The sequence below is a fragment of the Delphinapterus leucas genome, chromosome X (assembly GCF_059928025.1).
Source record: "Delphinapterus leucas isolate spDelLeu-1000000601 "Yukka" chromosome X, BTC_Dleu_Yukka2, whole genome shotgun sequence".
Taxonomy (NCBI): Eukaryota; Metazoa; Chordata; class Mammalia; order Artiodactyla; family Monodontidae; genus Delphinapterus; species Delphinapterus leucas.
The window spans coordinates 113,700,442-113,726,181 of record NC_143150.1 but is presented as its reverse complement, the minus strand read 5'-3'; the positions used below and the strand labels follow the sequence as shown (position 1 = coordinate 113,726,181).

General features: G+C 36.4%; 1 protein-coding gene across 1 annotated transcript in view; it reads right to left on the bottom strand.

Annotated features, from left to right (window-relative positions):
- The window catches only part of LOC111167507 (uncharacterized), a 457,471-nt gene that overhangs the window by 429,604 nt on the left and 2,127 nt on the right, over positions 1–25,740 (bottom strand). Inside the window, exons 2-3 of the mRNA XM_089904683.1 lie at positions 21,611–21,650; positions 1,606–1,644 (exon numbers count right to left, since the gene is read on the bottom strand). The gene's annotated coding sequence lies outside the window, so the exon portion shown is untranslated. The remainder of the gene's footprint in view (positions 1–1,605; positions 1,645–21,610; positions 21,651–25,740) is intronic.

Below are 25,740 nucleotides of genomic sequence, written 5' to 3'. Positions count from 1 at the left end.
TAAAGAATTCAGGTCACATTAAATAGCTTCTCTGACCACTATGAAATTTAATTAGACATCAATAACAAAAAGATTTCTATAAAATACCCAAATTTTGGAAGCTAAATATCATATTTCTAAATAGCCCATGGATCTAAGAGGTAAACCAAAAGTTAAATTAGAAGTATTTTGAAATGGATGAAAATGAAAACACAATATATTAAAATGTGCAGGATGCCTCTATGGATTAAAGACAAAAATGCTTATATTAGAAAATAAGAACATTCTGAAATCAATGACTTCAACTTCCACCTTTAGATACCAGGACAGGAATAGCAAGTTAAACCCAAAATTAATAAAAGTCAAACAATAAAGTTCGTAGTAGAAATCAGTGAAATAGTAACAGAAAATAGACAAAAATCAACAAAGCCGAAAAGTGATTCTTTGAGAAGATCGATAAATGTGATAAGCCTTTAGCCAGACAGGTCAAGGAAAAATTATGAATATCAGGAATTAAAGGAGTGACATCACTACAGAGTCTAGAAAAATTTAAAGAATAATGAAATATTTTGAAGAACTTTGTACCAAAACATTTAAAAACTTTGATAAAATGGACAAATTGCTTGACAGCACAAACTACCAGAGCTGTCTGAAGAAAAGATAATCTGAATAAACCTATATTTGTTAAAGAAACTGAAATTGTAGTTAAAATCCTTTCTACAAACATAATTTCAAGATCAGATGGCTTCAATGGTAACCAAACAGTTAATGAAGGAATAATGCCAATTCTATACAAACTCTTCCAGAAATTGAAGAGGAGGGAATCCTTTCCAACTCACACACTAATACCAACATTATGCTACGAACAAAACCAGCTAAATTGTTTTAAGAAAAGAAAACTAAGGACCAATATCCCTCATGGACATAAATGCAATAATTCTAAACAAAGTTTTAGCAAATCTAATCCAACAATACCAACAACAATAACAAAAGAATAGGCAAAGGGTTTCAACAAACACTTCATCAAAGAAGACATAAAAGCGATAAATAAGCACATGAAACGGCATTCAACATCATTAGTCATGAGGAAAATAACAATTAGAAGCACAGTGAGATACCACTACAGACCAATTAGGAAGCCTAAAATTAAAAAGACTGACCTTACCAAGTGTTAGCAAGGATTTAGAACAACTGTAATTCTCAGCCACCAATGGTTGGAATGCAAAATGGTGTGGCTGCTTTGGAAAACAGTTTAGCAGTTTCTTAAATAGTTAAGCATCCACCTAACATATGATTCAGCCATCCCCCTCCTAGGTATAACCCAGGAAAAATGAAAGCATATGTCCATACAAAGACTTGTATATGACTATTTATAACAGCTTTATTTATAACGGCCCAAAACAGGAAAGAGATCTAAATGTACATCCACAGATGAATGTATTAAAACAAAACAAGACTCTGCTATATCCATACAATAGAATACTTCTCAGCAGTAAAAAAGAATGAATTACTAATACGTGCTACAACACGGATAAACCTCAATGTAAATATGCTAAGTGAAATAAATCAGACCAAAAAGAAATGAATGATTCAATTTATATAAAGTTAAAGAAATTGGAAACTCACCTATAGTGACAGAGAGAAGGTCAATGTCTTCCAGGAGATCTAGGGTCAGAGAGGAGCAGACAGAATCATGAGGACAATTTCGTTTTGGAGGTAATGTATATGTTTATTATTGTGATAATGGTTTACACATGTTAAAACTCATTAAAATATAGGATTTAAATATGTGCAGCTTATCATACATCAACTACTGCAAAATAAGGTTGTTTAAATTGTTTTAAACCCACAAAAAAAGGACAGGTAGAAATGACATCATTGGTGAATTATATCAAATACTGAATGAAAAAATCCAAATTTTTGCAAGCTCTTTCAGTAGATACAGAAGGAGGGAACATACTTTATAATCCATTCTATGAGGCCAGTATTAATCTGATATCAAAGCCAGAAAAAGACATCACTAAAAAAAACTACAAACCAATATCCCTCATTAACATAGTCACAAAGAAATTCCTTGACAAAAATTCATTCAAAATGGACCCTAAACCTAAAAATAAAATGCAAAGCTATAAAATTCCCAGAATATAGCATAGGTGAAAATCTAGGTGACCTTGGGTTTGACCGATGACTTTTCAAGTGCAACCCCGACAGTGTGATCTAAGAAAGAAAAATAAGATGGACTCCATTAAAATGAAAAACTTCTGCTCTTTTAAAGACACTGATAAGAGAATGCTAAGACAAGCCACAGACTGGGAGACAAATTTTGCAAAACATCTCATAAAGGACTAGTATCCAAAATAGACAAAGAACTCTTAACACTCAACAATAAGAAAACAAACAATGTAATTACAAATGGGCAAAAGATTTGAACAGACACCTCACTAAGGAAGATAATGCAGGTGGCAAATATGCATATGAGGGATGCTCAACATCAAAAGTCATTATAGAATTGCAAATTAAAACAGCAATAAGATAACACCACACACCTATTAGAATGTCGGAAGTGCAAAACACTGACAACACCAAAGGCTAGCATGGATGGGGAGCAGTAACAATTCTCATTCATTGCTGGTGAGAATGAAAAAGGATACAGACACTTTGGAAGACACTGGGCAGTTTCTTACAAAACTAAACATACTCTTACCATAGGATCCATCAATCGTGTTCCTTGGTATTTACCCAAATGAATTAATAACATAGGTCCTCACAAGGGTCTACACACAAATGTTTATAGCACCTTTATTAATAAGTGCCAAAACTTGGAAGCAGCCAAGATGTCCTTCAACAGGTAAATGGATATACGAGTTGTGGTACATCCATACAATGGAGTATTATTCAGTGCTAAATAGAAATACAAAGCCACAAAAAGACACGGAGGAAACTTAAATGCAGGCTGCCAAGTGAAGAGGCCAATCTGAGAAAGCTATATACTATTTTATTCCAGTTATATGGCTTTCTGGAAAAGGCAAAACTGTGGAGACAGTAAAAAGATCTGATCTGGTTGCTAAGGGTTTGGGAAGGAAGGAGGGAGGGATAAATAGGTGAAGCATGGGGCAATTTTAGGGCAGTGAAACTATTCCATATGTTACTATAATGGTGGACAAGTGTCATTAAACGTTTGTCAAAACCTGTAATACGTACAACATAAAGAGTGAACCCTAATGTAAACTATGGACTTTTGTTAATAATAATGTATTAATGTTGGCTCATCAATTGTAACAAAAGTACCACACTAATGCAAGACGTTAATAAGAGGGAAAACTGTGTAGGGGAGAGAATAAGTGGATGTATGGGAACCGTGTACCTTCAGCTCAAGCTTCCTGTAAACCTAAAACTGCTCAAAAAATACACACACACACACACACACACACACACACACACACACACACACAGAGGCATCTTATACATCTTGTACATAGACGTATCTCTCTTCAAACTATTTATGTAATGCTTGGGAAGTTCAACAGATATGGTTCCCTACTTATAATTGTGGCTGTGACTTTAAAAATCAAATTGGAGAGACTGTCAAAATAAAATAAATAAATAGAGGTGAAGGTTAATGTTCTCCCCATTTCCAGGATCATTGTGCTATAGTTACTCATTACTTTGCTCTACCAAATTACGCTGAACTTTTAAGACTTAATTGATATCATGTTTTAATACCCTAATAGATCTCATCGTTTGTTCTTACAATACACTGAATCTATGTCATATATTGGGTTGGCCAAAAACCCGAAAGAACTTTTTGGCCAACCCAATACTTTGGGCCTTAATCACGTTGTGTTGTTGCTTGAAGCATAACATTATCATCTCAATTACTACTTCTTATCTTAAGAAAAGGGAATAGGATCCCTTCTTCAGTGTTCCTCATAGCCCTCAGTACCATGTGGAATATAAAGAATGTTTTAAAATATTGCTTTACTTTCATACTCTGAACAAATGTACTATAGTTTAAGAATCCTGAATAGCATGAATTTACTATTGATGATTAGCTCAACATCAGTCATCATCAGGGAAATGCAAATCAAAACCACAATGATATCACCTCATACCTGCCACAATGACTATCATCAAAATGTCTATAAATAACAAACGTTGGAGAGGATGTGGAGAAAAGGAAACCCTCCTACACTGTTGGTGGGAATGCAAACTGGTACAGCCACTGTGGAAAACAGTATGCAGGTTTCTCAAAAAACTAAAAATAGAACTACAATATGACCCAGCAATTCCACACCTGGGTATATATCCAAAAAAACCAGAAACACTAGTTTGAAAAGATACATGCACCCCAATGTTCATAGCAGCATTATTTACAACTGCCAAGATATGGAAGCAACTTAAGTGTCCATAGACAAATGAATGGATAAAGAAGATGTGGCGCGCGCGCGCGCACACACACACACACACACTGAAATACTACTCAGCCATAAAAAAGAACAAAATTTTGCCATTGGCAGCAATATGGATGGACTTAGAGGGCATTATGCTAAGTGAAACAAGTCAGACAGAGAAAGACAAATATGGTATAATATCACTTATATGTGCAATCTAAAAAAAATTACAACAACCAAGTGAAGATAACAAAAAAGAAGCAAATTCACATAAATAGAGGACAAACTAGTGGTTACCAGTGGGGAGAAGGAAGGGGGGAAGGGGCAATACAGGGGTTAGGGACTAAGACGTACAAACTATTATATAAAATAAGCTACAGGGATATATTGTACAACACAGGAAATATAGCCAATATTTTATAAAATATACATTGAAACTGTCAATAAATAAATTAAATAAAAAATTTAAATGCCTCTTTATAAAAATGTCCCTGGAAAAGAACCAATTAATACTCCATAATTTTCCAAAGTTATGTAAACCCCCAAAGCTTATATCATCTCCAGTTGGGCCCATGAAACTAATAATATCCTGACCAAAAGAAACAAAACGGGGCTTCCCTGGTGGCGCAGTGGTTGAGAGTCCGCCTGCCGATGCAGGGGACATGGGTTCGTGCCCCGGTCCGGGAAGATCCCACATGTCGCGGAGTGGCTGGGCCCGTGAGCCATGGCCACTGAGCCTGCGCGTCCGGAGCCTGTGCTCCACAACGGGAGAGGCCGCAACAGTGAGAGGCCCGCGTACTGCCAAAAAAAAACAAAAAACAAAACAAAAAACGAAGACAGCTCTTCTTTCTCTCTTCTGTACTCTCTCTTTTACCTTCCAACCTCAAGGAGGTATGGAAAAGATAATTAGGAAAGGAGAGAAACCACAAAAAGAGTGACAACGGGGCTGGATATGAGGAGAAATGACCTAGGATATCCTAGATTGGGCACGCCACAGACACCTCTGTGTGATGGGTGTAAGTAAAAAATGCGAAATAGTGGACAAAGAAGCGGAAGGACTACATTGAAAGAAAAGGAAGAGACTTTTAAAACTTAATTTTTGTTTTACTTATATAAAACATTTATATAGTTTTAAAGTCAACTCTATAAACAAGCAATATTCTGAGAAGTTTGGCTTCTATCTGTCCCTTTACTTTATTCCCTACCTCCAACATAGTAGGGCTTCTAGTTTAAAATAGATAGAATCTGGTTAGCAGCCTCTGTTGAAACTTCTCTTAACCTGCGATGAAAGTAACTTTGTTGATATGAAAAAAGACAACTCAAAACATGAAAAACTAGCATGTCAATCTGTTTGTAGAACACTAGAGGAATTTCAACTAAGACAAGGCTGATGGAAAGAAATTGAAAACATTGTTGCGGGTACACCATGCTAAGCTCTTCTAAAAGTCAGTTGGAAACCCTCTGTTCCTCTGAATTCTTCATTCAGAAACTTAAAACCTATACCAGCTAAGAGAGCTGGGAATCCGTCCTTCTACTGACTGGTTATCTTTTTGCCCCCACCCCTTCAACCAACTAATACGTATCTTACTACAACCAGTTGGAGATTAAAATTTCCAGAAGGCCACACGACCAAAAGTGGATAGTAAGCTTTCAACAGCATAATGAATTCTAAAACAGAGTATTTACATATAAAACACCAAAGACAAGATTAGATAAAATGAGGGTCCAAAGGGAGTACACAAAGGGAATTACAGTATTCTTTACATTATGTGTTAATTCCCCCAGATAATGAGGATAGGAGACATTCCAAATCAGCCCAATAATTCCGTGTTAGAAAATAGTATGATAAACGCTGAGAATTAGTCTGTAGACATCAACCAGTCTTCTAGCTATTGGTATGAAAAGGGGATTCAACACATAATGAGGCCAAATGCATTCATATACCTTGTCAATTCACAAACATCATCTCAGAATATTTCTTTAGTTATGTGAAGGGAAGCAAAACAGAAATACAAACCAACATATTGCCTATGAAACATAAAGGAAAGGCATACTATCTGTAACACTCAGGAAAGGCAAAACTCAAATTCTCAAAAGATTACAAGAAGATACCAACTCAACCAAAGTAGAGTACAGGCAAAGAAGAAAAGGTAGCAGAACTATATACAAAGGAAATGGATGACATAAAAAAGAATTGCAGTGAAATTAAAAGCAACACAAAATTAAATCCCATTGGAGACAGTAAAGAATGTAATTCATTCTGAAGAACATCAAATTACTGGAGTGGACGCTAATTAAATTAGTGTATACATTTGGGAAGTTCTCGCAGAAAGCAGAGAAAAAGGAACAAAAGTTTAAACTAGTTGATAATGTATAGAATATAGACTAAAGAGGCAATTTAATAATTAAACTCTCAGGAAAATGGGAACTGGAATAGAAGCAATGATCAAAATCATAATTTTAAAAAATGAGTAAGAAAGGACTTCCCTGGTGGTGAAGTGGTTGAGAGTCCCCCTGCCAATGCAGGGGACACGGGTTCGTGCCCCGGTCTGGGAAGATCCCGCATGCCGCGGAGCGGCTAGGCCCGTGAGCCATGGCCGCTGAGCCTGCGCGTCCGGAGCCTGTGCTCCGCAACGGGAGAGGCCACAACAGTGAGAGGCCCGCGTACCGCAAAAAAAAAAAAAAGAGTAAAAAAATGCACAAAGCAAATTAAAAGGGCTCACCGTACACCAGGCAAAAGTGATTTAAAGAACTCTGATTTCAGACAAACTAATTGGCAAAAATATTTAACTTTAAAGATACTAAAAAAAGGGCTTATAAGTATCCATGTTGTATAGCACAGATAAACTACAAAAGAGTAAAACTGGGCTAAGATTTTTCTGCTGTACCTAAACCAACACCTGGTATTCAGCCAAAACTCAATAAATATTTATTGAATGAATGAATAAAATGATGAATGAATGTGTGATGAACCCATACGTAAATAACATCTTAAAATTTCTACAAATGTAGCTTAATTTCACACAATTTGCAGGAGGATCTTAAATTTGGTCAATACATTCTTATAGTGCTGCCCACAGCAATATCTAGTAGTTTCCCCTAGACAGAGTTCATCACCAGTAAGCTAAAAGCAATAAAACCTGATTATAGCCATGCTAACAAATACCCACCATGTCTAGAAATAAGATTAATAGGAAGTACAACAATATGTTATTGTGATTTGGCGGGGTTAACTTTAATTCTTTCAGTATTATTTTGGTGCTTTCCAAGCTTCCTTTCCAGATGAAATATATATTGCAAAAAATATATTCATTTTCTTAAGTTTCTCCATCTTGATGTGGAAAAGTATCATTACTCTAACTCCTTTTTTATCACATGGATTTTTTCCCACAAAACTCCTAATTTTATTACTGTCAAATACTCCAAATACACATACATACGGTACACACACCTGCTGCCCCACACCCACCTACCTACATATATACACACACTGCCCTTCCATAACTGTGTCCCTAAAACAGCTGTATTTTCTTAAGGGTTAGCGCATTTTATGGAGTACTTGGAGAAGTGGTCCTCACCCTTCTCCGCTTAATTAGAATCACTTGGGAACTTGAAAAAGTACTGATGTTTGGGTCCCACTCACAGAATTTCTGATATAACTGGTCTGAGATGTGGCCTGCACATTACTTGAAAAAGTACTGATGTTTGGGTCCCACTCACAGAATTTCTGATATAACTGGTCTGAGATGTGGCCTGCACATTAGGATTTTATAAGTCCCCCAAAAGGTTCTAATGTGCAGATAGGTTGGAGAACCACTGACTTAAAGTTTTTGCTACTACTCAAAATCATTTTGCCATTGCTATAATCACCTATTCTTAACTAGTGATTGGATCATTTAACAAAACTGGAGGGAGAGACAGAGAGAGACAGAAAGCAGATAAAAAAGTTTTTTTCCCCAAGAGTAGTATAATATGTTTCGATAAGATATTTTAAAACGAGTCACTCAAACAATCTATCATAGCAATGACCCATACTAGAAAATGAGGACAATAGAATCAATGAAGTAAAGACAAATCTACTCTTGTAATTTCCTTTCCAAGCACAACATAACAAGCAGCAAGATTAAGACAACTTTCTAGAAGGGACACATGAAACAGTACCAATTAAATCTTCTATAAATTTAAGAAAAACATACTAAGTCATGAAGACCTAAAATGGAGAATAGAGCACCAGTATCTTGAAGTCGGACAATGTATTCATGATATAACAGGACAGTGAGTTGGTTTTAGCTAAGTAAGATCCAGTGGAATACGAAATTGGACCTATGGTAAATGCCTCATTGTATAGCTCTTTTTTTTTTTAACATCTTTATTAGAGTATAATTGCTTTACAATCGTGTGTTAGTTTCTGCTTTATAACAAAGTGAATCAGTTATACATATACATATGTCCCCATATCTCTTCCCTCTTGCGTCTCCCTCCCTCCCACCCTCCCTATCCCACCCCTCTAGGTGGTCACAAAGCACCGAGCTGATCTCCCTGTGCTATGCAGCTGCTTCCCACTAGCTATCTATTTTACATTTGGTAGTGTATATATGTCCACGCCGCACTCTCACTTTGTCACAGCTTACCCTTCCCCCTCCCCGTATCCTCAAGCCCATTCTCTAGTAGGTCTGCGTCTTTATTCCCGTCTTGCCCCTAGATTCTCCATGACCATTTTTTTTTTTTTGGATTCCATATGTATGTGTTAGCATACCGTATTTGTTTTTCTCTTTCTGACTTACTTCACTCTGTATGACAGACTCTAGGTCCATCCACCTCATTACAAATAACTCAATTTCATTTCTTTTTATAGCTCTTAAGTACTCAGAATTCCATGAGCATCTGGAAGACGTTCTCAAATAACTGAAGGGTAACTGTTTTGTCTCAAAGTTTCAAAAGTCTTTTAAAACTGAAGACCAGAGTTGACTATTTACAAGAAATTACTCAGGGTCATATGATGCTGTTGTTGTACGGCTCAGACCAGTTGATCTGCCATCATTAAAATTACTATCATTAGGGTGACCATATGTCTGATTTTCCTAAGACTGTCCCTGTTTATATCTGCTGTACATCAATCAATGCCTGCTACTTATATATAATTCCTATATATAGTTCGCCCTTTCATTCTCAAAAATGTCCCAGCTTGGACAATAAAGTAGAACCCATATGTAAATAACATCTTAAAATTTCTACAAATGTAATTTAATTTCACACCATTTGCAGAAGGATCTTAAATTTGGTCAATACATTCTTACAGTGTTGCCCACACCTAGACTTAAGGTCTTATTTTAAGCCAATATATTAGATTATAGACACCAGTTTATATTTGAAATGTCTCTTTAGTTTTTCAAAGGGCTTTCATATTCAGCATTTAATTTTACCTCTGTTAACTTCACAAGAATTTTATCATATTGTAGAGTAGAAATATGTATAGGTTTTCTTAAGATTTGTTTTCACATAAGAGGGAAAGATCTGTAAAGCGAGACCTCTAAAATTTGGATATTTCCTTCCAGAAGCTAGAAGGCAGAAATGTCTATGTCAAACGTCAACCCCTTCAACCCTAGAGCTGATTACTCTGATGTAGTTCATGCCTCCTTCCTCCTTCCAGAGCCATTTGGAAAGCTGCTACCAGATGGAGAATAGTTCCTGTTAAGGGCAATTAAGACATTTTATGTGTGACTATTTAAAAGGCAGACGCTTTAAAACACGTATGTCTGCCAATTATTTTCTATAAAATGTCTTAAGGACTATTACAGAAAGAAAAGGAAGCCCGGCAGCTCTGTTTCTGAGCCTCCTGCTTAGGCTCCATCCTGAGACTCTGCAACTGTATCTGTTGACAAGTTTAATTTCTTGTAGGCTTTTATCGAGAGAAATGTGTGAAAATTAGAGATTCTGTTCAAACTACTGATTTCACAGGTAAGAAAACTTAGGTGCAGAAAGTTCACACGCCTTTCAAGGAGCATTTAAATATTGCTTTTCAGTTTTCAGTCTACAGCCAATTCAAAAAAAAAAAATCCTTCCTCAGGCTAAATGTTAAACACTGCCAATACAGAACTTAATTTTTATCTTAAACTTAATCTGAAATATTTTTCAGGGCAGTACTGTCTCAGACTTTGGTTATAAAACAATCATCTGTCCACCTGTATTAGGTCAAGGATATTATAAATGAGAAATGTCACTTTCACCTACCTGGCTCAGCTAATTATGCAGAACAGTATTTCCTTAGAAGTCTATCTTTGGGGGCAGAACAGAGTTCAACCAAATGCCAGACGTTCCTTTTCTACCCCTTTTTCTTACTTCCTTTACTTGGGAAAAGTCTCTAAGGAAACATGGCCTCGTGTAGCCTCTTTGACTATCCTGAGTTCCAGGAGGGAAAAAGTGTTATCGGTTACCATGACAATCTTATTTTCCCAGAGCTCCCTGCTGTACCTCATTTGTACTAAAAATGAGCGATCATTATTCAATGAAGGCTCTGATAAAGCTCTTTTCTTTTTAATAGTTTGAAGTATTCCTTGAAGCCCTCCTTTCTACAAAGTAAAATGACTCTCTAAGGGAGAATACATTCAGTTTTCCTAAGACAATGTTACCTTTGCTAACTGTCCGTCAAGTACATACAGCACATAAACTCAGCCCACATTATCTCTACCATCTAGGCATTTTCAGAGATTTCTCCTATGAGAATTTGATTTAACCAAAAGTTCAGGTGAGATTTCTGATATTTGTTAACTAACCAATTATTCAAATTCTCTCACTTCTGTATATGTATTGAAAGATGACTAGTTTATCACTACTTTTCCATTCAAAAGTAACGTAAGTGGCTTACATAACGACAACTTTTAAGCTTCATGATGTCAGTAAAACCAGAGATGGTATAAGTTTCAGTTGAGGCTTGATCTAGGAAACACTCCTTTATTTACCATTTTCTTCTTTGCCTTTCCCCTATATCTGCTTCCTTCAAAGGTTACTTCTAAATGACACACAATGTCAGCCTTTGGCTTCTGCAGACTCCATGCTTTCTTGTTTGTGTCTGGCATGAAACAAATATATCTTACATAGCTTCTAGAAAAAAATCTCTACTCACAATTATTGTTCTGAACTGGCCCTGTGCCTAAAACCTCAATCAAGCACTGTGGCCAGAGGGATAGAATATGCTGACTGATTTGAGTTAATCAGGGTCTACCCCTTGGAATATGGGTGGAGGGGTAAATGGGAATATGGGGGGGGGTTCCCATGAAGCACTTGGAGGGCATGAGAGAGACACAGATATCTGAATAAAATTAGGAGTCTTTTATCAACATGAAGGTGTTGGCACTCAATGTCTCAGAAGAGCAAATATCCACTACAACCAGAGAGCAAAAGTTTACTTCTCGGCTCTTGGTTCTGTTCCATCAGTACATATGTCTACTTTTAGGCCAGTACCATACTGTTTTGATTACTAGAGTTTTGTAGTATAGTTTGAAATCAGGAAGTATGATGCCTCCAGTTTTGTTCTTTCTGAGACGGTTTTGGCAATTCGGGGTCTTTTGTGATTCCATACAAATTTTAGGATTATTTTTTACTATTTCTGTGAAAAATGCCATTGGGATTTTAATAGGTATTGCATTGAATCTACAGATGGTTTTGGGTAGTATGGACACTTTAACAATATTGATTCCTCCGATCCATGAACATGGAATATCTTTCCATTTGTTTGTGTCTTCAATTTTTCATCAAAGTCTTGTAGTTTTCAGTATACAACTCTTCCACCTACTTTGTTATATCTATTCCTAAGTATTTTATTATTTTTGATACTACTGTGAATTATTTTATTTCTTTTTTAGATATTTCATTATTAGTGTATAGAAATGCACCTGTTTTCTGTATGTTGATTTCGTACATGCAACTTCGCTGAATTCACTGATTAGTTCTAAAAGGTTTTTTTGGTGGACCTTGAGGGCATTATGCTAAGTGAAATAAGTCAGACAGAGGAAACAAACACTGTACAATATTACTTACATGTGGAATCTAAAAAGCTGAAATCATAAAAACAAAGGGAATGGTGGTTACCAGGGGCTGGGGGAAATGGGGAGATGTTGGTTAAAGGGTATAAGCTTCCAGTTATAAGATGAATAAATTCTGGGGATCTAATACTCATGGTAATTATAATTAATAATACTCTATTGTGTACTTGAAAGATGCAAAAAAAAGTGTAGATCACAAATGTTCTCACCACAAAAAAGAAATGGTCATTATGTGACATGAATGAGGTGTCAGCTAAGGCTGTGGTGGTAATCATTTTGCAGTATATTAAGTGTATCAAATCAACACATACACCTTATTTTTTTTCTTTCAGATAGTCTTTTTTAATTGAACTATAGTTGATTTACAATGTTGTGTTAGTTTCTGGCATATAGCAAAGTGATTCAGTTATTTATATATATGTATACATATATATTCTTTTTCAGATTTTTTCATTATAGTTTATTACAAGATATTGAATAATATCGTTCCCTGTATATAGAAGGACCTTGTTATTTATCTGTTTTATATATAGTACTATGTATCTGCTGAACCCAAACTCCTAATTTACCCCTCCCTCCCTCCCTTTCCCCTTTAGTAACCATAAGTTTGTTTTCTATGTCTGTGAGTCTGTTTCTGTTTTGTAAATAAGTTCATGTGTATCATTTTTCAGATTTCACATATAAGTGATATCATGATATTTGTCTTTCTCTGATTTACTTCACTTAGTATGATAATCTCTAGGCCCATCCATGTTGCTGCAAATGGCGTGATTTCATTCTTTTTTGTTTTTTGGCTGAGTAGTATTCCATTGTCTGTATGTGTATATATATGCATGTGTGCGTCTGTGTGTATACATATATATATATACACACACACACACACACACACACACACACACACACACACACACGTCTTTATCGATCCATCTGTCGATGCACGTTTAGGCTGCTTCCATGTCCTGGCTATTGTAAACAGTTCTGCAGAGAACACTGGGGTGCATGTATCTTTTCAAATTAGAGTTTTCTCTGGATACATGCCCAGGAGTGGGATTGCTGGATCATATGGTAGCTCTAGTTTTAGTTTTTAAGGAAGCTCCATAGTAGTTGCACCAATTTACATTCCCACCAACAGTGTAGGAGGGTTCCCTTTTCTCCACACCCTCTCCAGCATTTATTATTTATAGACTTTTTGATGATGGCTATTCTGACTGGTGTGAGATGATACTCCACTGTAGTTTTGATTTGCATCTCTCTGATAATTAGCGATGTTGAGCATCTTTTTATATGCCTATTGGCCACCTGGATATCTTCTTTGGAAAAATGTCTATTTTGGTCTTCTGCACATTTTTTGATTCGGTGATTTTTCTTTTTGATAGTCAGTTGTATGACCTGTTTTCAACACATGCACTTTAAACTTATACAATGTTAGATGTCAATTTTGTCTCAATAAGTGTGGAAATTTAAAAATAACATTTTTTTCAGAACTAAACAGGGCTCCACCACACATTCATTAAGGGAGCAAAGATCCTAGAGTATATTGGTCTTATGTGCCAGAACAACACACACATGAACACATACACACTCATACCTTCACGAAATTATGAGCTAAACTGTATTCTTGGATATTTATATGGTATTAATAAAAGAAATCTCGTTAGAGAAGTTTTAGTAACTTCTTCAGCCATCGTTTGGGATAATGTGCATTATTATATTCAGTGTTCCTTTTAGAAAGTTCTATATCAGGAGGTGGCAAACTATTTCTGTCAAGGGTCAGATACCAAATATTTTACGCTGTGAGGACCACAGGGTCTCTGTGACAACTACTCAACTCTGCTATTGTAATAAAGTGTCCATAGATAATAGGTAGTCAAATAGGCATGACTGTGTTCTAATAAAACCTTATTTACAAGAGGAGGTGAAGGACTAGATTTGACTCATGAGCTGTAGTTTGCTGACCTGTGCTCTATATGATAAATTCTTTGTAAAAGGAAATTTTTAAAAACTGGTCTCCTTACTTGAACTTACATATGTCTTTCTATCTAAGTGAAAACTGTAACTCATCCTGTTCTGCCCTCTTCTTTGCTACCAGGAAGCTCAGAGCTAAATTTAGTGCTCACTTTAGTAAGAACTACTTTGCATTTTCTGTGGTATATGAAACTCTTTCTTTCTATGTGGTCTCCTATTTCTGCTTTTATACCATATAACTTTCTGATTCTGGGTGATTTTAATATTATGAAATCTTCAAATCATTTCTGGAAATAGACGAAGCATAAATTATATTTAAATCTTTCAGCTTTTTCGATCACACAGATACACATATATGCAAACACATGCCAAAGTCTCAGTCTCATCCAAAACCCATTTGACAAATGAGCAAACCGAGACCCAGATATGACCATAATTACAAAGCAAAGAAGTACTAGTTCCTTGACTAGCAGTTTGGTCTCCTGTGGCTGGGCCCAGTTTATTCTAGAAATAGAATAATAGAAATAGAAATACAAATGAATAAAAGTAGTCCAGTCCAGAGTTGTCCAACTGCCACAAAGCCAATTGTTCTAGTTTTACCTTAGGTAACACACCACTAGTCATTACTCTCTTTTTCCTGCTCTTTCCCTCCCTCTGGATTTTGGCTTTGATCTATGGCTGCAAACTTCATACTCTTTCCTGTCCTTTGCTCCAGTAGCTCTAGTTCAAAGCCACATTTTTTTAATAACCTTAGTCTAAAGATCTACCACAGGCAGTGCTCAAAATTGACCCTTAGTTGCCCTGGAAGCCAAAATTAAAGGCAGAGAGAAAACAACTAAACAGAAGAGTAAATCAAACAAATACAGTCATGTTGGTAAGCACTGAGTTTAGTTCATTAGCTTCTGCTCACCACCAAGTCAGCTGGAAACTGTATAAACCTCCCCAAAAAGACAACCGCAAGCCTGTAAAACACTAGGCATTAATGTGCAGCAAGAACAAATTTAATGGAGAAACTCGTAATATTCTCCCCATACTAGGCTCTACGAGATTATCCAAAAACAATAATTATCTGGGAAACAAGCACTTTAATTTTTCTTTCGGGATTATTATTGGAAAGTTCTTTAACTCTATGGTTTGGACTTTTTCACTAGAGGTATTTTATTTTGGTTTAAAAATAAGTGCAGTCAAATATTTCTTTTTTTTTTTTTTTTTTTTTTGCCTGTGTTGGGTCTTCGTTGTTGTGCGCGGGCTTTCTCTAGTTGTGGCGAGCGGGGGCTACTCTTCCTTGCGGTGTGCAGGTTTCTCATTGCAGTGGCCTCTCTTGTTGCGGAGCACGGGCTCTAGGCACGTGGGCTCAGTAGTTGTGGGCATAGTTGCTCCGCAGCATGTGGGATCTTCCTGGACCAGGGCTCGAACCCGTATCTCCTGCGTTGGCAGGCGGATTCTTAACAGCTGAGCCACCAGGGAAGCCCCAAATATTTATTTTTAATGCTAAACATTTTCCAAAACACTAAGCCTTTTCGAGTACAAATTTCATTAGGGACCAAACAAGAAACTGAGCACATATTTCACTGAAATTTTCTCCTTCCCACTGAGACTAAGAGGATAAATTAGGTTAACAACAAACACTTATAAAATCAAGTAGCTTGGAAGCTCCGAAGCTTTGCTTAGAGTTGAGGCAGAGGTTTGTCAATACGTGGTTAATTTTATTAAAACTGAGCAATCTTGATGCAGGTACCTACATTCACACAATGCCATGTGCTTAAGGCATTAGTAAAGCAATGCCGTGTGAAGATATTTGTTGAAAAAAAGTACAAACTATATTTCAAAGAAAGCTTTAGTTATTATCATCATAACAAAAATCAGAATTTTCTATTTTTTAATATTGTTTTTATTTTGAATTATATATACGGGTGGCAGCCATAAAGCTTTTCAGGGACAGGACCTCTAATAGACTTATTTTGAACCAGCTCACACACACGCACATGCACACACACACACACCTGAGCTAAGGAAAACTTACATCTTCAATTTTTTATTCATAAGAATTTAAATTAAGTCATCCAATTAAAAGAACCACATTGCAAATTTTTCTAGTCCAATTTCAATACAACTCAATTAAAAAATAAACACGGCTCTTTGGGAACACTTCTGTTACAGTAAGAAAGAAATATTGATATTATAGGTTGCTTTATTAATAACTTTAATCCTACTGAGTATTTGAGATCACATTTTCAAATTGCTTCATGAGTTTTTCTTCAAAAAATAAAGCCATGATATGAGCCAGGTTTATTACTGGGTAGTTTAAGAAGAGAGATGAGAATTTCAAAGAGGTGAACCGACTAAAATTCCCACATACAGGCCCATGACCTAACCAGGATTACAAAGCACTTTCTCAGCACCTGAAACATTAAAAAATATTATCAGTGCATAAAAATAATGAACCTCTGATATCAGAGATGGAATCCGAAAAGAAAACCTCCCAAGAGACTACACTGGAAGAGTGTGACATGAAAATCCAAGTAGCTCTATGTTGTGTTATCATGACATTAACAACGTTCAGCCCTTAAAGTTTTATCACACAAGAATAGAGAATCCAGTGGTCCAGGATAAGCTAACAGAATTCACCTTTACTCCTGGCTTAAGCACATTAAGAAACCTGGCAAAATACTAAAACAATTCTGTTTATACACCAAGATCATGAGATGCATATGATACTTTTCTGTTTCATTACAGGGAAAGAGCTTCTAAAACAGGCATCTGATTAAGTTTGAAAACACGGAGTGTTGTTTCCTTTTTTAGCTTGATACATGACAACAGAGGGAGAAGCAACATTCACTTTCAGTAAGTATTTTAATAACATAATGGAGACATACCTGGAAGGGTCTTCTTACAGACTCCTGGGTCATAGTGTTCAGTATCTCATGACCATATGAAAGTCCTAATAATGTGAGATGCGCTTGTATTTCTCATTCATATACTAAAGCCATAAATAGTGGCTGAGATACCGGGAGAATTATGTGAAAAACCTATGGCACATTCAATCCATTTTTTTCTCTCTGACAGCAGCATTAAACATGTTTATTCTTTTAAACATATACCTCAGATAATCTACTCACATACACTTAAATGTGCCCATTAATTTATATGTCTGTAATGGCATATAAAATCTCCAGATAACCGTTATATATTCCAAGGCCTGCTCTCCCCATTATTTTTTAAACGTCTTGAGACACTGGTTCCTTTCACGACATTTAAAATGAAAATTACAGGGGCAGGGAAAAGTTACCTTGCATTTCACTCCCTATTTCTTGACAGATGTTCCTTTTTCTCCGTGTGGAAAATATTCCCCTTCTCTTCTCTCTCCCTAAAACTGCTCTCCCTACACCATCTCCTCGTTAATAGGATGTTCCTGTAATTGAAAAGAGGAATGACTAAGCCTAGCGACCCAGGAGCTGCCAGCTGGCTCTCAAAGGGTAGGACTATCAAGGGAAAGAAAAGGGCACCATCCTCTCTTTTCACATTCCCCTCTATAGTTTAAGTGCTTCCTCTTTTTAATTTTCCTGCCCAGAGGAAATACTAGATAGTACTTCTTCTTACTCCGTTTTCTGCTTCTGTTGCCTGGTGCTTCTACTTCAGCTGAGGTCAAAGAGATGAATGCCCACGCCATTAATCTAGTACAGGGAGCAGCAAGTCCCCTCTCTAATGATGATGTATAATCACCATGAGTTAAGAGGAAATCTTCTGCTTTATGCTTTATTAACTACACTTCATTTTTTATACTTACAAACTTAGTCCAACTTAGAAATTTCTCAATATTTCTTTCCCTCCTATTATCTCCTCTTCCTTTTAACTAATAAGGTAGCCACTTAAAATAATTAATTGTTGGAAATTGGCCTTGAGTATGACTAGTTGCTCTAAGCTTAGTTTCAGTTCAATTCTATCTTCAAATGCATGATCCTTCTAAAGGCATAGGACTGTGGACCTGACTGAAATTAACAGTAAGGAGCATTATTCTAGCAGTCCACCAGTCTAACTCCATGAAAAGAGAGACGATCTGTGTCTCATTCACTGTTATATCCCCAGGGCCTAGTACTGTTCAGGCACTTGATATGTATCTTTTGAGTGAATAAACAAACGCCTTTTTTCCAGCAAGCCATCAAAAATTATTCAAAATAGTGTTTATCTTTATAATCTTACTACACAGAACTAAATATCAATAAATAGCTGACGTAACTTTGAATGATGTTCTATAGTAAACTGCGAGGAGTTGGACATTCAGAGGGAATTCTGTGTGATTATTATTACAAATGCTGTTGTCGTGACAAGAAGGTATTACTCTCTCACCTAAATCATAATCTACATCAGGAAATTAGAATAGAATAGTCTCTCAACCGAGCTGTTGTTTGCTTATTATTACTGATGTTCCACATTTGAACAATATCCAACCTCCACTTTACTGTGGGGGGGGTAGTACTGTGATTTCAATGAATATTCAGTTCCTGAAAACATATTCCTAAGAGACCTACTACTCAGCCACTGTAAAGAGCAAATTATATCTAATTGTTTCCACAAGCATTTGTTGACCTCCATTTTGTGTATGATAATGTACTAGGTCCTATTAAATTTATCCAATGATTAGGAAAGAAACAAGCGAGTCATCAAAGTAAGGAAAGAAAGAGAAAATGAATGTCTACAACAAAAACTGCTCCGCCTTCTTCAATACATTTTGGAATATTTTTATTCAAACTCATTCTTGCAATAGTTGAAAAACTTGTATGAAGGGAAAAAATGGAAAGTTTGGAAAAGTTTACTATTACTCAGCTAGGGTATGCAAGCTTGTTTGTGTTAATTCAGCAGCTACCTGTAATTATAGGTAAGTTTAAACTATTCACCATTCTCTTATTTTAGCTCTTCTGTTCCCTCCTAAGGCTTTGGTGTGACCATGTCCTGGAATTCCTCCCTGTTGAAGCAGGAAACATAGGCAGCTTCCTGACAGAGACAGGAGCCCTCACTGTTGGTCCATTTTCTTTTTTTAAACATCTTTATTGGAGTATAACTGCTTTACAAGGGTGTGTTAGTTTCTGCTTTACAACAAAGTGAATCAGCTATTACATACACATATATCCCCATATCTCTTCCCTCTTGCGTCTCCCTCCCACCCTCTCTATCCCACCCCTCCTCAAATTTACCAGTCTGAGCTCCAGTTATCTGTTGGCCCAAATTTGACTGGACTTCTTTCATACTTTATTGTATTACAAAGTCTAGCATGCGATTAGCTCTGTCTCAACTATGTAAAAATTATTAGAGAAACAGAAATCAAAACCACAATGAGATATCACCTTACACCTGTCAGAATGGCTATCATCAAAAAGTCTACAAACAACAAACATGGGAGAGGATGTGGAGAAAAGGGAACCCTCCTACACTGTTGGTAGGAATGCAAATTGGTGCAGTCACTGTGGAAAACAGTACGGAGGTTCTTCAACAAACTAAAAATAGAACTACCACATGATCCAGAAATTCCACTCCTGGGTATATATCCGAAAAAACCCAAAAACACTCATTTGAAGAGACACGTGCACTCCAATGTTCACAGCAGCACTATTTACAATAGCCAAGACATGGAAACAACCCAAGTGCCCATCAACAGATAACTGGATTAGAAGATGTGGCATATGTATACAATGGAATATTACTCAGCCATAAAACATGAAATAGTGCCATCTGCAGCAATGTGGATGGACCTAGAGAATATTATGCTTAGCGAAATAGGTCAGAGGAAGATAAGTACTGCATGAAGTCACTTATATGTGGAATCTAAAAAATAACACAAATGAATATATATGCAAAACAGAAACAGACTTAAAGACATAGAAAACAAATTTGTGGTTACCAAAGGGTAGAGGGAAGCAGGGAGGGGCAGATTAGGGGTATGGAATTAATAGATACGAACTACTATATATAAAATAGATAAGTAACAGGGATATACTGTATAGCACAGGGAATTATACTCATTATCTTGTAATAACCTATAATGGAGTATAATCTGCAAAAATACTGAATCACTATGCTGTACACCTGAAACTAACACAATACTGTAAATCAACTATACTCCAATATAAAATAAAATAAAATAAAATAAAATGCTGAAGAGAAAAATGGTCAATTTTCTAACACTTCCACTCTCTAAGGCAGGGCTGACTTCATGGGAGTACAATCAATCTGAGCAGTCATACAGTCCCCACACTCAGGCCTCTTGCTGTCACCCTCTTGAAATTCTTAATTTTATCTTTGAACTTGTGTTTTGTAAGTAAACTTCAACGGGACAATGGAGCATGCAAACGAGCAAAGAGAATATGTGGAGAGAGGAAAAAACCTTTACATGTTAGTATCTTTACAGCACCTTCTTTGTTCTTCGTGAAAAAAAGGTCCAGCACTTTCACTGTGAACTGAGTTCTCCACATTATGTACCCTTGCTCTGAGGAGAAATATCTGAAAGTCAGATCCAAACTCTAATTGCTCAAAAAACAAACAAACAAAAAATACCTCCATAGAACTTAATTTTCAAAACTGCTCTTTGAGTACCTTCAAAAAAGTTTTACTATAGTGAATCTTTATGATAAATACAGTACCTATCTAGTAGAGCAATTTAATTATCATGGGCTGTATTAATTACCGTAATAAACTCCAATAGGACTCTAGGTAGACAAGTCTTCTAGCCTCAGGCCTCTCCTCATTAAACTGCAATTAGGATGATAAATGGGGAGTGTGATTTTGCAGCAGCCAGTACCAGCCCTACTTACTCATGAGGTGACAGGGGAAGCCATCAGAGACAAGAATTAAAGATACTTAAATAAAAATGAAAATGGTAGGGTTTCCTGTCATAGAGCCATTAGGCCTACATTTGCATGCAGGGATATGTTACACATTTCAGCTGTAAATGATGAAGACCTCAAATAACTACCAACGTTAGTATCAGTTAGTGCAATCTGATGACTAAAGGCAGTCTGTCCCAGGAAGATTCCCAAGTTGTGTGAGAACTCAAGATGACTATAATCTTATAAAGCATTAATGGGAAATATTACTAAATAAGATGGCTGTTAAGAATGGCCTCTGAAACAGTGTGCACTCTTAATCAAGTAATGATATATTTCACACTTACCAATGGTACAGCTTCAACAGAACTGCACTACTGCATGTATTAACATGGGTTTAATTTGAAAATCATACCTTAAGAAGATGACTTCCATGTATATGGGTTTATTGAAACCTAAAGCAAAGACAAATTACAATATCAGATTTTAATCTGGGACGATATGCTGTAACTCCAGCAATCAGATTCCAGGAGAAACCCTGTACCCTTTAGGCATACTCACTATTAACCTGAGTTTCTTTAAATGAGTTTCAGTTCCTTAATATTAAATATTCCCCAAGACGTTTTGAAAATTGCCATTTTAATAAATGAATTATCAGGGTAAGGATACCTTACACAAAATACTATATCATGCTCTGCTAGCATTTTAAATTACTTTAAAATAAGTACCATCTACTATATTTGATTTTACCTAGTCAACTCTAGAAAGGATGGTTATTCTTACTTCTCTATTCTCATCCACATACTCCATCACCTTCAACCAAGGAAGAGAAATACCTATATACTGAAAATCATAAAACATTGAGGAAAGAAATTGAAGACAGAAATAAATGGAATAATATTCCATGTTCATAGGTTGGAATAGTTAATATTTTTTAAATGTCCACACTACTGAAGGCCGTCTACAGATTCAGTGCAATCCGTATCAAAATTCCAATGGCATTTTTAACAGAACTAGAAAAAATAATCCTAAAATTCGTATTAAACCATACACAAAAAATGAACAGTCAAAACAATCTTGAAAAAGAAGAAAGCTGGTGGCACACTTCCTGATTTCAAACCATATTACAAAAGAGTATGATACTGGAATAAAAACAGACACATACACCAATGGAAGAGAACTGAGAACGCAGAAATAAATTAGGCACACGTAGTCAACTAATATTTGACAAAGGAGCCAAGAATACTCAATGCGGAGAGGATGGTCTGTTCAATAAATGGTTTTGGGGAAGCTGGATGTCCACAGGGAGAAGAATGAAATTAGATCACTATCTTATACCACTCACAAAAATTAACTCAAAATAGATTAAGAACTTAAATGTAAGACCTGAAACTATGAAACGCCTAGAAGATAACGAAGGGGAAAAGTTCCTTGACGTTGGTCTTGGTGATGACCTTTTGGATATGACACCAAAAGTGCAAGCACAAAAGCAAAAATAAACAAGTGGGACTACATCAAACTTAAAAGCTTGTGCACAGAAATAGAAACAATCAACAGCATAAAAAGGCAACCTACAGAAGGGGAGAAGATATTTGCAAACCATCTATCTGATAAGGGGTTAGTATCCAAGGTATATAAGGAACTCATACAACTCAAAAGCAGAAAAATCAATAAGATTTTAAAATTGTCAGAAGACAAACAGACATTTTTCCAAACAAGACATACAAACGGCCAACAAGTACATGAAGAGGTGCTCAACATCACTAACCATCAGGGAAATGTAAGTCAGAACCACAATGAGATATCACCTCACACTTGTTAGGACATCTATTGCCGAAAAGGCAAGAGATAAATGCTGGCAAGGATGTGGAGAAAAGGGAAGCCTGGTGCACTGTTGGTGGGAATGTAAAACCACTATGGAAAGCCATATGAAAGTTCTTAAAAAAAAATAAAAACAGAACTTCCATATGATCCAGAAATCCCACTTCTGGGTATATATCTGAGAAGATAAAATCACTGTCTCAAAGAGATATCTGAACTCCCATGCCCATGGTAGTATTATTCACAATAGCCAAGATAGGGAAGCAACCAAGAGTCCAACATAGGATTAATGGTTAAAGAAAATGTGATACACACACACACACACACACACAGAATAAAAAAAGGATGACATCTTGTTAGCTGGGACAACATGGATGGACCTGAAGGGCATTATGCTATGTGAAATAAGTTAGACAGAGAAAAAATAAATACTACGTGATCTCACTTTTATGTGAAATCTAAAAACACTGAACTCATAGAAACAGGGAGCAGAAGGGTGGTTGCCAGGGGCTAAGGGGTGGGGGAAATGAGATGTTGGTGGAAGAGTATAAACTTTCAATTACAAGATGAATAAGTTCCGAGGATCTAAGGTAGTTATGGTGACTATGGTTGACAGTATTGTATTGTATACCTGAAAGGTGCTAAGAGAGTGGAGCTTTAATGATTTCACCATTAACAACAGAAGCAAAATGGTCATTAAGTGAGATGACACAGGTGTTAACTAACCTCAGCATGATAAACATTTCTCAATATATACGTGTATCAAATCCTCACGTTCTACCCCTTAAACTTACACAATGTTATATCAATTATATCTCAATAAAGCTGGAAACAATTAAAATAAAAAATATTCCATTACTAAACGGAGGGGGATGTCTTGGGTTTGGTTGTACTGATTAAACATTAAAGCTTATTCTAGGTGTGATTAAAAAGCATAAATATATTATTCAGATTTTTATGTCCTTTAAAATAAAACATGAAAACCTAATATGTCAGGGACTGTCATGTGTTGCACATGACCCTCAGTCGGCATGGGCAGCCCTGACATTTGTTTGAGATCTACACCCAGTCCCAAGCCCTCTACCAGTGTCTCCATTTGTGTAAACTAGAAGAAGCACCCAAACAATCCTTTGCTCTCTCAGTTCAGTAAAAAGTCATATGCTAAGATTCATCTTGATTGCCCCCTTTCTCAAAAGTTATATTCATCTTATCATTAAACCCTGTCAATTCTGCCTCTACAACATCAAATCCTCCTCTTTTCCAGTCCCACAGCCATAGTGAGCACCTACCTCTATAGTTTTTGTTTTTGTTTATTAACATTTGCCTCCCTCACAGAACTGTAATCCCTAGCATTGCTTATTAATCTTGATATCTCCCCCTACTGCCATATCATTACTTTGTGCTTATGGGAGGTTCAAATATTTTAAATACGACTTCAAGGTTAATATATAGATTGATTAATTGCATTATTACTTAGGCTTTATAAATTAACATTAGAGTATACGAAATACTTATCAAATTAGAGAAATTTCTGTACATATTAATACGATTTCTTACTTTGAGCCTCGACTCTTAAAATAAAAACAGCAAAAAATAATAGTAGGATGAAGAATAAGATGATATCTATTAAGCATGAGGAGCACTTGCTTTGTGCCAGGCACTGCGCTATTTCACGTAATGTTCATAAAAATCCAGTTAAGTAGGTTATCAATCAAGTGCACATTTTAACTATTCTGTTTCTTCTACAAATGAGGAGACACTAGGTCTGAAACATCAGACCATGTTCTGAAAATGTGCCACTTCTGGTGCCAAACATCTCTAATCACATGCTTCCTATAATTATTCTAGCTAGGGTCCTATCTCTTTATATCCTGCTGACCTTAGTGAAACGAAGTTCCCACCAGAGGCAAACCGGCTTTCTCTTTATTTTTTTCATTCATTCATCTATCCATTCATTCATTCGGCTCCGCCGGGTCTTGGTTTCGGCACGTGGGATCTTCGTTGCCCTGTGCAGGACGTTTTAGCTGCGGCAACCAGGGATGGAACCCGGCTCCCCTGCACTGGGAGCACAGAGTCTTAACCACTGGACCGCCAAGGAAGTCCCAAATTGGCTTTCTTTGTACATCTTCATTCCATGAGCTCTCACATCCTACTCTTCCTCTGGTACCTGACAGTGGGGTTAGAAAAAGAGGGGGACATGGTGCCAGGTACATGGTATAACTCATCCTCTGAGAGTTGCGTTTTGCTAAGTAGACAGCTTGGCACTACGGAAAATTTGCTGCTGCCACTGGTTCCTCTATCTCCATAAGGGTGATGAATCGGCATAGATGGATCTCTTGCTGTAGCAGGCCCAGAGCATATTTTTTTCTTTTTTTTCCAATTTGATTCTTAAATGATTTTTTACTTTTTATCTTCTTGAATATGTTAAAAAACAATCTGAACAGAATAGGTTCAAACATACTTTACTGATGTTTCCTTATGGTCTCAAATGTACCATGCCTACCCATGTTCTATGAACATCTTCCAACTACTTGTTACTACATTTTATTAGGCGGCAACACTTAGTATTGACTCATAAGCACAAATGCATTGGAAAACAAATGAGGTGGAAAGGGAAGAAAATACTGATTATGGTTGATTGCTAGCCTTCCTTCTTAATGCTCCTCAAACCAACCTTGAGTAGATTTTTCAGGCCCCTAGCAAGAGGTTATACACTGTACTTAA